This window comes from Lissotriton vulgaris, unplaced genomic scaffold (assembly GCF_964263255.1).
Source record: "Lissotriton vulgaris unplaced genomic scaffold, aLisVul1.2 SCAFFOLD_1939, whole genome shotgun sequence".
Lineage (NCBI taxonomy): Eukaryota > Metazoa > Chordata > Amphibia > Caudata > Salamandridae > Lissotriton > Lissotriton vulgaris.
The window spans coordinates 204,362-219,045 of record NW_028243668.1 but is presented as its reverse complement, the minus strand read 5'-3'; the positions used below and the strand labels follow the sequence as shown (position 1 = coordinate 219,045).

At 49.3% G+C, this 14,684-nt stretch overlaps 1 protein-coding gene across 4 annotated transcripts in view; it reads left to right on the top strand.

Annotated features, from left to right (window-relative positions):
• The window catches only part of LOC147668257 (prolyl 4-hydroxylase subunit alpha-1-like), a 415,422-nt gene that overhangs the window by 209,913 nt on the left and 190,825 nt on the right, over positions 1-14,684 (top strand). The gene's annotated exons all lie outside the window — the stretch shown is intronic.

Genomic DNA, 14,684 nt, shown 5'->3' with positions numbered 1-14,684 from the left:
AAATGAGTGGTTAGCGGCATGCAGAGGGGACTCTGGCTGCTATTCTGCATTTTGTCATTTTAAGCACCTGCATGAAGGCCCAGTTCCATAGAATTGCTGCTAAGAGATTTAGGGCCAGATGTATCAAAGGGTTTTACCCATTCTGTGTCTATGGGAAAATGAGTTCATACATATGGCCCAATGCCTTTCGAAATGTAGGGGTAGAGCTTTGCATTAAATCTTTGGCATATTTAATCTTTACTTTAAAAAAAACTCTTTACATAAGCCTCTTTCAATGTCCTAGATCTTAAAGGAGCCCAACTGAACCATTTAGTAACTTTTAAAAGACTGTATGCTCTGTCTATAATCTTCATCGCTTACCTACACTTTGCAAACTTTGTAAATGTACAAATTGTACTAAAACACCATTGAAATTGTGATGTGCATAAAGAGCAAAAACTGTGGATTTGCGAGTACTGGAAATTATCTGAGTACCATTGTGTTAAATAACTCAGTGGACAGTTTATATTCTCATTCATGACCTAAACTTTCACAATTTAGAGACACTTTACTATTTGTGCTTTTTTTCAAAGCCATATTTACAAGTTTAGACTCTTCACAGCTAAGGGTACAACGAGATACATTTCAACGAGTGAGAACCCAAAAGAATCAGTTAGGAATATACACTTTATGTATGTACTATTTACATCAAGGTACTAGATCACTGTGTATTTTGAACTTCTTAATCCTGTGCGCTCCCTTTTGCTACCATTGCAGTTGACGTATGGGATTTCTTATTAAATTGATTCAATTAGTATACATGAATGCACATGGGGTGAAAAAAAAGCAGTTGCTGCAGTACACACCACATTTAACTTAATGGTACCCCCCCCCCCCATAAGGAAGTTTGGATAGGAAACATCACAGCATGACACAAAAGCAACTATTTTCCCCAGCATTTTTGCCATTTCAGCCAACTAGTCATTAGTATTGCCTCTTCCTGAACACGCCAAACAATAAATCATAAGCACATCATCTTCTTGTTATGCATTTGACAGGTCATCTATCTGACACATACATTCCTTCACCAAAACCCCCTACATATCCCTCCCAGATGCTCACACCATTCCCGGATGGCCATATCCTGATGCATACCTTTCTTGGCTCTATTTCCATCACCAGAACCTCAGACCTTCACCCTGACCAGAAGCTCACATTTTTTAGGCATCTCTCACATTCACCCCATATCTGTGAAGCTCACTTCCCAAAGGCTCATGCCGATATCCCCAAAATGCTCCTTTCCTCTGCAGACACTCGTCTACTCCCTCTCCCATTCCAGGAGTCACATTACACCATAAATACCCCCAATCCTTATCCCTTGTTATTGCATACCCAGACGTCAACCTAGCTGCAAATAGGGTACATGCTCAAAATGTATACTACAGGGGCCTGAATTCCTGCCGTGGAGAAGGTAGGGTCACCAGCACAGTGCCGCGAGGGTGCGTATATTCACCACTGCTACCCCACAGGTGCCACATGCGGACTACAGTGGCCAGAATTCCTGCCAAGGAGAAAGTGGGGTGAGTCGCCAGCGCAGGCCGTAAGGGTTCATATAATCACCACTGCTACCCCATAGTATGGGATGCTGAATGCATGGGCTACTGTGTCCAGAATTCCTGCCAAGTAGAATACTGGGCCACCAGAACAGCGACTTGAGAGCACATATAATATCCACTGCTAACCCCCAGCGTAGGACAATGAGTGCCGGGACTACAGTGGCCAGAATTCCTGGTAAGGAGAAGGCGTTGCCACAAGCACAACACAGCGAGGATGCATATTATCACCACAGCTACATGACCATGCGCAATACACGTAGGCGAAGACGGGCCCAGTAGCAGGGCCATCTGTTGGACCGGGACCCCCTCTTTCTTTCAGAATTGGAGACTGACCAACCGCTACACTGCCCCTTCCAACCAGATATTCAGTTTTCCAGTCACTCAGTATTTTTGGCAGCTCGCCCTATTCCAGCGTTGTCGCCATACTTGCAGCGCTTGTCTGTGGAAGCTCTGTGTTTTTAATGACCCGTTTTTGTCTTTTACTTTAGTTTGTGTTTGGACACTTATCCCCTGTTTTTAAGCCTGGCCTCGCATACTCGCACTGCTGACATCTAACCTGCACTATAATTGCCTGAAAAACACCGCACTTTGCTGGTCCTTTGCCCCCGACTCGTGGCGGCCATATTGGGTGTGGGTGATCCTTCGCGCGCTCTAGTCCCCTTTCTATTTCGCTAGGCGTGCTCATAGGTAGCCATGCTGACGCGCAGCGGTCACGCGCAGCGGGGACGCCGGAGTTACGCCAGAGTTCAGCCCGTCTGTGCCCGTCCGGGCCCAGACGGGCATAGGGCTGGTCCCCCTGCCCGACTCACGGATGCCATCTCTGGCTTTCATCAGGTACACGAGGGATGAGCTCATGCTTTGGCGGCCACCGAAACTCGCCGCATGTAGGTATGTTCACGAGGGAGGGCAACCGTTCCTGCCCTGCGGGGCCTGTAATACGGGTCTGGTAACGGCCAAAGACAATTGCTTGTTGTCAATGGCCCTGTTGAACTGTCGGTCCCTCCCTAGTCATGCGACAGAAATTAATTCCCTCATTCTCGACCACAAGTTGGACGTCTTGTTTTTAACAGAAACCTGGATCTCTTCCAGCTCTGGCCCGGATATGGTCAGAGCACTTCCACCAGGCTTTCTCATATCTCACCTAGATAGACCAGTAGGGCTGGGAGGTGGAATTGCCATCCTTTACAGGGATACGTTAACCTGTAAGGTCCAGGATGGAGGGATGAGCGTCTGTGAGAGCTGTCAATTCTCTCTACGGTTGTCGTATACCGCTTCCTTGGCAGGCCTCCTTGTCTGTCGCCCACCTGGGACCATGGGCAACTTCCTCAACTCTTTTCTTGAAACGGTCGCGCTTCTTGCCTCTTCCACAGTCAACTTTGTGGCACTAGGTGACTTTAACATCCATTTTGATGACCCCTCTGACTCTCTGGCAGTAGATCTTGAGGGTGATCTGAAAGCATTTGAGATTAACCTGGTCAATTCAGGTGCAACGCACGGGAAGGGACACTTGCTCGACCCCATTTTTTCGAACTTGGAACGCCTTAAAGTACTGCCCGCGCTGGTTCTGCCCTGGACAGATCATTTTATGGTTCCGGCCCTGTGGCAGTTTGATGTCCCAGTGGTACCTACACCTAGAACACGGTGGAAAGAGCCTGGTCTAGGCTCCCAGTGGACACCTGGGCAGTACACTTGGAGGCGACACGCCCCCCCCCCCCCCCCCCCCCCCCGGGCCTGACCCGCTAGTCGCTGATGCGAACTTAAACACCTGGTTGACCAACTCGCTCGATGCTATCCTCCCTAAGAAAAGACTACTCACCAGGGGTAAGAGAGTGGGCTCAGCTCCCTGATACACGCCAGAGCTCAGAGCTTTGAGGAAGGGTTGCAAGAGGCAGGAGCAGATCTGGAGGAGGGACTGGGGCGAAGTGAGCCGGAGAGAATACCGGGCAGCACTTAACATCTACAAATCCGCCATCCGGGTAGCGAAATCCAAGTTCTTTGAGGAGAGAATAGGACTCTCTTCTAATTTCTCGAAAGAGTCGTTTAAGGTCATCAGAGAACTTCTGCAAACCCCCGAACCTCCGGTCACTTATGACAACCCGCGTGAAAAATGCTCATAATTAGCCACGTTCTTTAAATCTAAGATAGAAAACATCTTGGCGTCCCTCCCTCGGTTAGCGCAGGAGCAATCCTCCGAATGCAACCCTGGGTCTCAGCCTAGGGTGAGGACAGCAGAGCTGGACTCCTTTGGTCCAGTCACTGTGGACGGGGGTCTTGGTGACCCTGAAGAGTGGGTCTCCGAGAGATCCGGTACCGATGAAATACCTGAAGCAGGTAGCTTCTACCATCGGCGGCCCAGTGACGGACCTTTTGAACCTATCCTTCACCCAAGGAGTGGTGCCTCCCAGCTGGAAAGGAGCGGTAGTTAAGGCCCTCCTGAAGAAGCCCAGCCTGGACCCCGCTGACCTTGCTAATTTTAGGCCTATCTCCCTGCTCCCCGGCCTTAGCAAGGTGGCGGAGAAACTTGTGAATAGGCGCCTTTCGGGTTTTCTGGAATCCAACTCTCTCTTGGGTGACTCCCAAACGGGATTTCGCCCTGGCCAGGGGACGGACACTGCCCTGCTGGCAGTCGTGGAGAATGCCAGGAGCATTTTGGATTCAGGGGGATCGGTGGCAGTGATCCTCCTGGACCTTAGTGCGGCATTTGACACCGTAGACCATCAGGTGTTACTCCAGCGGCTGTCGGGGGTGGGGGTCTCCGGGTTGGCCCTGAAATGGCTCGCGTCCTTCCTAGAAGATCGGACGTTCGAGGTCTGGGAAGGCCACGAGAAGTCAACATCGGTTTCCCTCCAGTGTGGTGTGCCACAGGACTCATCGCTGAGCCCCACACTATTTAATATCTATATGGCCCCACTGGAGAGTGTGGTACTGCCACTGGGTATCAAGATCATCAGCTATGCGGATGATACCCAGTTGGTGGTTGGGCTTCCCCAGCCGGCGAACCAACCCGACCTGCTGCACACATGTTTAGCCAGGGTCTTCACCTGGATGTGCAACTCAGCACTTAAACTTAACGGCAGGGCCGGACTGAGACCAGCAACCAGCCCTGGCAGGTTGCTTCTCCACCAGCCCTGGTAACGGGAGGGGAGGGAGTTTTTAACCGCAAAGCACTGCTACCGCTTTTCTAACAGAGGGCCGATTTTACAAAATCGGCACTCTGTAAGAAAAGCGGCCCCCTGCTGCCACAACACCGGCCTCCAGCCCACCGGGGAAATGCCCGGTGCCCGGAAATGCCAGTCCAAAAACCGAACTGATGATGCTGGGGAACTCCCCTCCCTCCTTGTCCCCAAGTAGCTGGCCTAGCTGTCTGGGAGCGCCACCTACCCCAAAACAGGAGATTAAGAGCTTGGGGGTGTAGCTGGAGCAGGACCTATCCTTCAAGACACACGCAAAAAAGACCACAGGCGTGTGTTTCGGCCTGCTCCGGTCAGCCCGGAAGATCCTACCCCTCCTCCCGATGGCCACTAGGAGGTTACTAATCCAGGGTCTCATCATTTCACGGCTGGACTACAGCAATGCGCTGTTTCTGGGGGCTCCAGAATCAACTCTAAACAAATTGCAACAAGTGCAAAATTCTGCCGCCAGGCTTTTGACGGACCTTCCCAGGCGGCAGTCAGCCCGACCTGCGCTGAAGGCGCTCCACTGGCTCCCTGTGAGAGAGAGGGTGAAGTTTAAAGCACTCTGCGTGGCTCACAAAATCTTGCAGGGAAAAGGGCCCCCTATCCTGCGGAGTATGGTCCAACCTTATAAGGCCCCTCGCGCCCTCCGCTCAGACCACCAACATCTCTTGCAAGTCGCGAAAGTAAAAAAAGCCAGGACTGGCGGTAGAAGATTTTCCGTCAACGTGGCAGCATTATGGAACTCCCTTCCGCATGCCCTTCGCTCCGAAACTGGCACCTTGCGATTTCGCAAACTTTTAAAGACTCATCTGTTCCCTGCTTAGTGCTCTGCTGTTTTGGTGTGTACTCTGGACGAGCGCTGGGATGCCCAAGGGTAACCACGCGCTATACAAGACTCAATAATAATAATAATAAGTTTTACTGTGTAAGATTATTGATTTGAAATAAAATCTTTTTGTGAAATTTTTAATTGTTCATGCCACCCTGCTGTGCATATTTTTGTTACGGGTCAGCCCACTGTAATGGTTGCCTCATGCTACTACCTGATGCATGCTGCGTGTTATTAAAAAAAACAACAAAACCCAGTCTATCCGGCTTAGTTACATCTTGCGAGTAGAGAGGCAATCTTGGCACTGCATCACAAGTCTAGACTAGGATTCGGTGAGCAAATATGATGACTACTAGTGCAAGCCCCTACTTTGTTGTGAAGCCCAATTTGAGGAATAAGTGATTCAAACCCTGGTAACACTAACCGCCCAGTCACTCTGCGCTGGCAGTTGGACCATCTCCTGCATGACACCACCAGCCAACCTGATAGTGTTAACTTTCAAATCCGGTGAAGTAGGGCAAGGGCTTGGAGTAAGGGGAAACATGAAATTGGGGCTTTTTTTTTTTTTTTTTAACTGTTGCGCACTACAACTATGTTAATCAGTTTCTCGTTTATGTACTCTCGACCTTATTGTTAAAGCTTTACACTTTTTAGCAATTTTTTTTATTTTTACTTTTATTTGACAGACTTTTATATAGCGCGAACTTGACCCGTATCGGGTATCGGAACGCTTTACATAGCACCAATTGCATTACACGAGGACACATTCATTTTTTGTTTTGGCACAGGGAGATTAAGTGATTTGCCCAGAATCACCGGATGTTTAGCGTCATTGCCGAGACTCGAACCCGGTTCTTCAGATTCGAGGTCGAACGCAATTGTTCTTGAAACCTTTTGAAGCCAACTGTTTTACTTCCACTACATGTAGTTACTGAAAGGTTAAAGGGACAATATAGTTTGGTTCGCATTTTACACACACACAAAACCATAGAAATTTAGCGGCTCTACTTATTTCAAGTATGTATAACTTGTGCCCTAAGGTAACTATAACTCTCATCCCCACCATGCACAGTTTTCTCATCAATAATTTCACTCCAAAGGTTGCAATATTATCAATGATGTCCTAGAAGCTGGCATAAAGTATTTAATATGTGAGGAAATTTGCAGTGCATGGCGAGGGTGTGAGTTATAGTTACCTTAGGGCACAAGTTAATTGCTTCAGATAACTAGAATTGCTGACTGTCTGTGGTTTTGTGTGTGTAAAATCTGAACCCAACTATGACATCCCTGTAACCTTTGTTCAGTGAATTTCTACTTTTTAATACTATTTCCTAACCATAACATTCCTGTAACCCGGGTGAGTGGGTGTGTGAGTGGGTGTTTGGGTTTGTAAGTGGTTGTATGGGTAAGTGGGTGTATGAGTGGCTGTATGGGTGTGCGAGTGGTTATCTGGGCTTCTGAAAGGGTGTGTGATGGGATGTATGGGTGTGTGTGCATGTGAGTATGTGATAGATATGTAATAGACTGGGGGTTTGTGAAAAGGTGTTATTAGCTCTATAAGTGGGTGTGTGAGTGCCTGTGTGGGCCTTTGATTCCCTGTATTAGTCGTTCCTGGGTCTGTAAGTGGCTGTGTGAGTAGTGGTATGAATGTGTAAATGTGCGTGTGTTTTTCTGGGTCTCTGACTGGGTGTGTGAGTGCCTGCGTTGGTCTGAGATTGGGTGTGCAAGTTGGGAAACAACCTTTACAACGCAGTCAATACATTGCACTATTTTTACATAGCAGTCATTACATTGCAACATCCCTTACATAGCATTTCAGTACAACACAGCTATTACATTGCATGTCATTACAATGCATTTCACTACAACGCAGGCATTACATTACAAGTCATTACAACGCATACCATTACAACGCATAGTACCCTTACACTAGCCAACACTTACCCTACAGGTGCACTCACTGGAGTTAGAATAGTAATTCTTACCCCTACACTATCCAACACTTTCCCTACTGTTGCGCTCACTGGAGTTAGAATAGTAATTTTTACCACTACAGTATCCAACACTTACCCTACTGTTGCACTCACTGGAGTGAGAATAGTAATTATTACCCCTATACTATCCAACACTAACCTTTAAATGCAATGTAATGGTATGCGTTGTAAAGGTATAATGCGATGTACTGGAATGCGTTGTAAAGGTAGGTTTGAGGCATATGAGCTGCAGATTGCACACTGTGCATAGATCGCCACCTAGTGTTGGGCCTGGATGTTTGCAGTTTGTTGTTGTCCTGAATAGTTCTTTGGAAGTCACGAGATAGGTGACTCCTCCTTAGGACCACATTGCGCATGGGCATCGGCTCCATCCCCAGATTGTTTTTTTCCGCCATCGGGCTCGGATGCGTTTCCTGCGCTCCAGGTTGGAACCGATTTTCCTTCGGCGCACAATCCTCACCCAGTTCGACGATATTGTTTCAATCGCGCTACATCGATGCGATTCTCTACCACCTCTAAGTCTTCGATTCCAGTCGTCGACTAAGGCCTTCGGGCCTACCTAGGCCTTGCTTTCTGGCTCATGGAAAGAACTCCATTCAAGAAGTGTCCTCAATGTGGGTCGAAGTTTCCCCACACCTGACCGACATGAGGTGTGCAACCTTTGCCTTTCACCGGAGCACGAGGCCAAAGACTGTTCGGCGTATGCCTCATTCTGCTCCAAGAAAACCATTCGGGACCGACTAGCTCGGAGAACTATGGCTCGCTCGTCAGCTTCGATCTCCGACGACATCTTCGAAGAGGGCGTCGACGTGCCAGAACACCAGCACACCGAAGAGAGTATCGGATCCTCAGATGCCGAAGACTCCGACGTCGAGGACATCACTCCAGCTCAACGGGTCGTAAGTAAGACCGTCGACCCTAACCTTTCCTCGACACCCTCAAAAAAGGCTTCAGTCACACCCTCACCTTCGGGCCCGGGTGCACACGAGACACTGCTTCCCACGCCCGCCTTCGGGCCTGGTAAAGCAGCCCAGTAAGCCTTCAGGCGTATCGGGCTCAAGCCAGCTTATTCCCGGTGCCAATCCTATACCGACACCGAAGAAAAAGCCAACTTCCTCTACTACGCCGACTGTTGCTCCGACACCTAAGCACACAGCGCCGAAGACTGGCAGCGGCTCATCGACGCCGAAACCGCACTCGGGGCCAAGTAAAAAAACGCCCAAAGCACCAGATTCACACGTGTCGGAGTCGAAAAAACCCCCGGAAAAGAAAAAACAGGTTCCGGTAAAAGACATTGCAAAAGGGCACACTCCTAAGCCAAAAGACTCGACACCAGCTACCGACTTTGTGCCGAAAAAAACCTATGGAGCCGAAAACTTCGACGCCGAAGGATTTGCCCCACTCACAAGAACGTTTTACGCCAGATCCCAATCAGAAAAGTCTTTTAAAGGATCCTAAAACCGGACAATTGACACTCAGCTCCTCCTCCACCACATCATTCACCTACACCATCTACTAATCCAGATGATGATATAGACACAGATTCTGACGACATAGGTGGTGGTGCACACGACCCAGCAGGCATCAATAGTCCCCATCAGTCACCTAATCCAACACCCCTGATGTGCCTTACGTCCCACAAGATGATGTATACCCTTCCAGACCTTCCCCACCAGAGGACACTATAGGATTTAACCTACTAGTCCAAAGAACTGCACAATATCATGGGGTGGATTTACACACCGATGCAGTGGATGAAGATTTCCTATTAGACACTTTTGATAACACACAAAGGTCTACTGCCATTTTACCAATGCTTAAGAATGTCATCAAGCACTCAACTGAGGTTTTTAAGGATCCTGTCAGGGCTAGGGTCCTCAATCCTCGCATTGAGAAAAAATATAAAGCTGCCCCTACAGATCCAGTTTATATTTAAGGTCTAGCACAATTAGATTCTCTAGTAGTCTCTAATGCGCGTAAACCTGCTAATTCCCAGACATCAGGTGAGGCTTCACCACCAGACAAAGAATCTAAGCTCCTTGCCACCTCCGGCAAGCGAACAGCAGCACAAGCAGCTAATATATGGCTCATTGCCAACACCCAAGCGTTGCTGGCAAGATATGAAGCTTGTTTCCGGTCCGGGGAAGGTATGGCTTGGCAGTTCGGGCTGGACTGTTTCCATGAGGCACAGGGTCAGACTGATTTACATATGGCCATGTCTAAACTGGGGTGGCAGAGTGGGCTAAAGAACGGTGATGGATTAAACCCAGGTTCGAGGCATGTGGGCTGCTGAATTCATATCTGTGCATAGATCGCCGCCTAGTGTTGGGTCCGGATGATTTCACATTGTTGTCCTGGAAGAGTCTTCGAAGTAGCACGAGATAGGTGGCTCCTCCCCTGGACCACTGTTCGCATGGGCATCCTCTCCATCTTCAGATTGTTTTTTTCCGCCATTGGGTTCGGATGTTACTATCTTAGCTAAAGTTAGGAAAACTTTCTACAAAGCCAAAAGGCTTTCAACAGCGTCGGTATCGTTTCGTTCGGTACCGGTACCTTTGTTTCGAGAGGACATCGAGGAATCAGACGGTTTTCTTTCCACACTTGACCCGATCTTCGATCTAAAATGGAAAGAAACCCATTCAAGAGGTGTCCACTTTGCAATGCAAAATACCCGCACATCGATGTCCACCCGGTGTGCAACAAGTGCCTGTCCCCGGATCACAATGAAGCCAACTGTATGGCCTGTGCCCGGTTCAGGTCGAAGAAAACTCTTCGGATTCGACGCGCGGCTCGATTGGAGTCGAAGAAGTCAGCGCCTGTTCCCGAAAACATCTTCGGGACCGAAGACGAGGAGGACGTTGATCTGGAGGATCAAGACTACGGCTCCGATCCAGCTTCGGGCCATGACTCCGAGTATGACGCCGAAGACGAAGAGGTGCAAGAAGAAGACGAAAACGTCGTCGAAGAGGTAGGAGACGACGCAGAGGCCCTTGGGGCCGTAGAAGATAGCTCAGGCGAGGAGCTAGGCCCAACCGGCTATACGGGGGCCGAAGATGACGCACTCAATAAGGCTCTAGGCCTTACCCGAGATCTACAGTCTCGTTCTACAGCCCCGCATAAGGCCCGGCTTCGAACATTACTAAAGAGCCATCGGTTTCAAAACCGCCATCGGTCGATCCAAAGAAATCGAAACCGAAAGCATCAATGCCAAAACCAAAACCGAAAGTGCATCTAACTCTGGTCGGCTTCAAGGCTTCAAACCCCTCGGAGCCGAAGAAACAGAAAATGGCCGTCGATGCCGAACAGCTCAAGAAGGTCATCGAACCGATAGTTGGGGCACCGAAGACCAAGGTCAAGGCTGTCGAACCACCAAGGCCGACGCCGAAGGGAGTCGACACACACAAAAGACTCGAACCGAAAGACGGGATCGATACTCGGTCGAGGCCTGCGGACAAGCCGAAGACTGGCTCCAAGGACCCTGTCGAGTCGACGCGGCCCAGTCCATTCATAGCCAAGGAAGTGTCAGAGTCACTCCAACGCATCAAGGACAAGGCTACAGCGGTCGGGCCAAAGAAGGCCCCGACGCCAAAGCTTGTCGAACACGTTCAGACCGCGTCGACGCCGATCAAATTCGGGTTGCCACCCTCAGTGCGTCCGAAGATGTTCGAGCCAAAACAAGGTATCAGCGCATTAAGAGTTTCGACGGAATTGGAGGCTACAGAGGAGCCTGAAGAACAGGAGTCGAGGCCATTCATCGACTCGGAAACTGGTAGACTCTCCATATATAAAATGAAAATCATACCAGAAACATCCATGGAGTCATATAAGATTCCCTTGAAGAAGAAGAGGGTTTCCACAACGTCACCAGCTCTTGTAGAACCCCTCCATTCCTATGGACCAGAACCACAAAATGTTTCCCTAACATACTCAGATGTGGATGCAGGGGATGACGAACATGAAGATGGCCTTTATCATGTGGACACTGATCCTGATGATCAAAACCAACCATGGGCAGACCCAGCTGACCCAAGGGATCCGCAGACTATCCCTGACACTCATGTGGTACAGTGTAAAAACATCTCCTACTGAGGACACAACTGCCTTTAACGCCCTTATTGAAAGGGCAGCCAGAAATCATGACGTCGAACTTCATGCTGACCCTATGGAGGAAGACTTTCTGGTCAACACCTTTTCCACTTCGGAAAGAACAGTCAAAACCCTGCCCATGCTGAAAGGGTTCCTTAAGCATGCTAATGACATTTTTAAGGACACCACTAGAGCCAGGGTGTTAAACCCAAGGATTGAAAAGAAATATAGACCAGCACCTGCGGACCCTGCTTATATAAGGGGACAGTTGCCTTTGGACTCATTAGTTGTTTCTAATGCACGTAAGAGAGCAAACTCCCAGACTACAGGTGATGCTCCTCCTCCTGACAAAGAGTCAAAAGTTCTGGAAACTTCAGGGAAAAGGGTGGCTGTGCAGGCGGCTAACATCTGGCGCATTGCCAACACTCAGGCACTCTTAGCCAGATAGGACAGGTCCCATTATGATACCCTTGAGACACTGTTGCAACACCTACCAGATCAGTACAAAGAGGGTGCAGAACTACTAATCCAGGAAGGGAAGCTTATAACCAATGCTTCCATCAAGTGCGCGCTAGATGCAGCTGACACTGCAGCCAGGGCCTTCAACACTAGCATTATGTTAAGGAGACACGCCTGGTTGAGAATCTCAGGGTTCAAACCTGAAATACAATCCTCTATCCTCAATCAGCCAGTTAACCCGGACTTCTTATTTGGCCCTGAGGTTGACACCACCCTTAAAAAAATTAAAAAAGATACAGAGACTGCAAAGTCTATGGGGGCTCTGCAGTCACAGCAGTTTCGGGGTGGCTCCTTTCGTCGCTCCAATACTAGGGGCCCCTCAAGAGGCCAGTCCACACAACAGACACAGTACAATAAAGGAGGTACACTATCCACCTACAATACTACAATAAAAACAACCGGGGTGGATGTCGTGGAAACAACATCAAGGGCAGAGGTAGAGGAAACAACAGTTCCAGATCCTCTGCCAATAACAAGCAGTGACGCCCTGTCACTGCCCCCCGACCATTTAACACCTGTCGGGGGGAGACTACAACAGTTCCTGCCAGTCTGGAAATCCATCACCACAGACAGGTGGGTGAGAGACATTGTCCAGTACGGGTATTGTCTGGAATTAACATCCACTCCACCCAACATCCCACCAAGACACCGTCCTATGTCCGCAGAGCACTTACACTTATTGCAGCAGGAGGTCGTCAGCATGCTGCAAAAAGGGGCCATAGAGCTCGTGCCTGTAGAAGACCAAGGCTCAGGGGTGTACTCTCTGTACTTTTTAGTGCCCAAAAAGGACGTGTCTCTCAGACCTATTCTGGACCTCAGGCCTCTAAACAGTAACATTCTGTCAGAGCATTTTCATATGCTCACCTTACAACAGGTTCTGCCGTTACTCAGTCAGGGAGACTTCCTTGCAACGCTGGATCTAAAAGATGCGTATTTCCATATACCCATACACCCATCACACAGACAGTAGGTTCACTATTCAAAATCAACATTATCAGTTCAAAGTCCTCCCTTTCGGAGTAACGACGGCACCCAGGGTGTTCACAAAGTGCCTGGCGACAGTAGCAGCACACCTAAGGAGACAGCACATACATGTCTACCCTTATCAGGACGTCTGGCTTGTTCAAGCAAAGACGGCCCAGCAGTGTGCCAGCCACATGTCCCACACCATTCATCTTCTTCACAGTCTGGGATTCTCGCTGAATTATCCAAAATCACATCTTCAGCCCGCCCACGTGCGACAGTACCTGGGCGCGACAATAACCACTCTGGCAGCCAAAGCTCAGCCAAATTCAGTGAGAATAAACAGCATGCAATTGCTGATACAAAAATTCAGACCTCAACACTCGCTTCCAGCAAAAGTGTTCATGCAGTTTATAGGCATGATGGCCTCCTGCATCTTCATAGTCCCGCACGCGAGACTACACATGCGTCCGCTTCAGCAGTGCTTGGCACGTCAGTGGAATCAGGCTCAAGGACAGTTAAAAGACCTAGTGTTGGTGAGCGGTCGGGCATTCAACTCTCTGCATTGGTGGAACCCACAAAACCTTTGCAAGGGCCGACCGTTCCAAGAGCCTGTGCCACAGATTATACTGACGACGGACGCGTCTCTCCAGGGATGGGGAGCTCATGTACTCCACTACACAGTGCAGGGACTATGGACAGCACAGCAAAAGAGGATGCACATCAACCCTCTGGAACTGATGTCAATCTTCATGATGATGAAAGCATTCAAAGTACACTTGTGCAACAAGGTCGTGTTGATCCGGACGGACAACATGACTGCCATGTACTACATACCGAAGCAGGGAGGAACACACTCTCCACAGTTGTCTCATCTGGCTCAGAGCATGTGGAAGTGGGCCATTCAGAGGAACATCTTCCTCATGGGGGGAACACCTCCTGGGCAAGGACAACCAGATGGCGGATCTGCTCAGCAGACACAGCCACCAGATGCACGAGTGGGAGATACATCCATCAGTACTCCAACCGTACTTTCAGCAGTGGGGTCATCCACAGATAGACCTTGTGGCGGGGTTAAAGGGGGAGAAAGAGGGGCACAGAGGCTAGATCGTGGAATATAAGGTTTTATTTTTATAAAGGTTTTCTTTCTTCTCAAGGAAGTTCTTTCTCTTGCCAATATCGCAGGGTTAACTCTTTGGCTTCCTGGTCTGGGACGTGGCGTGCTGCTGACTTCGTCAGGATCCAGGTCGTCATCGGTTGCTCCACCGAAGTTCATGCGGGACCGTAAAGAAATAAAAAAAAACGAGGCCTGACGTTAGGAAGGGGTATTAACACATTTTTCCCATTGGGGTTAGCAGGGAGTGCAGGGATCACCGTGTAGCAATACTAGAACTCTAAAGTGCAGGGTGCCGGGATGTTCACGCTAGAAGTCCGTTCTACCTAAGCGTGGTCTCCCCTCCTCCCGAACCACCCAGTAACGCGCTGCCGTACCTGGTGTAGCCACACTCCCTGGTGAGTGTGG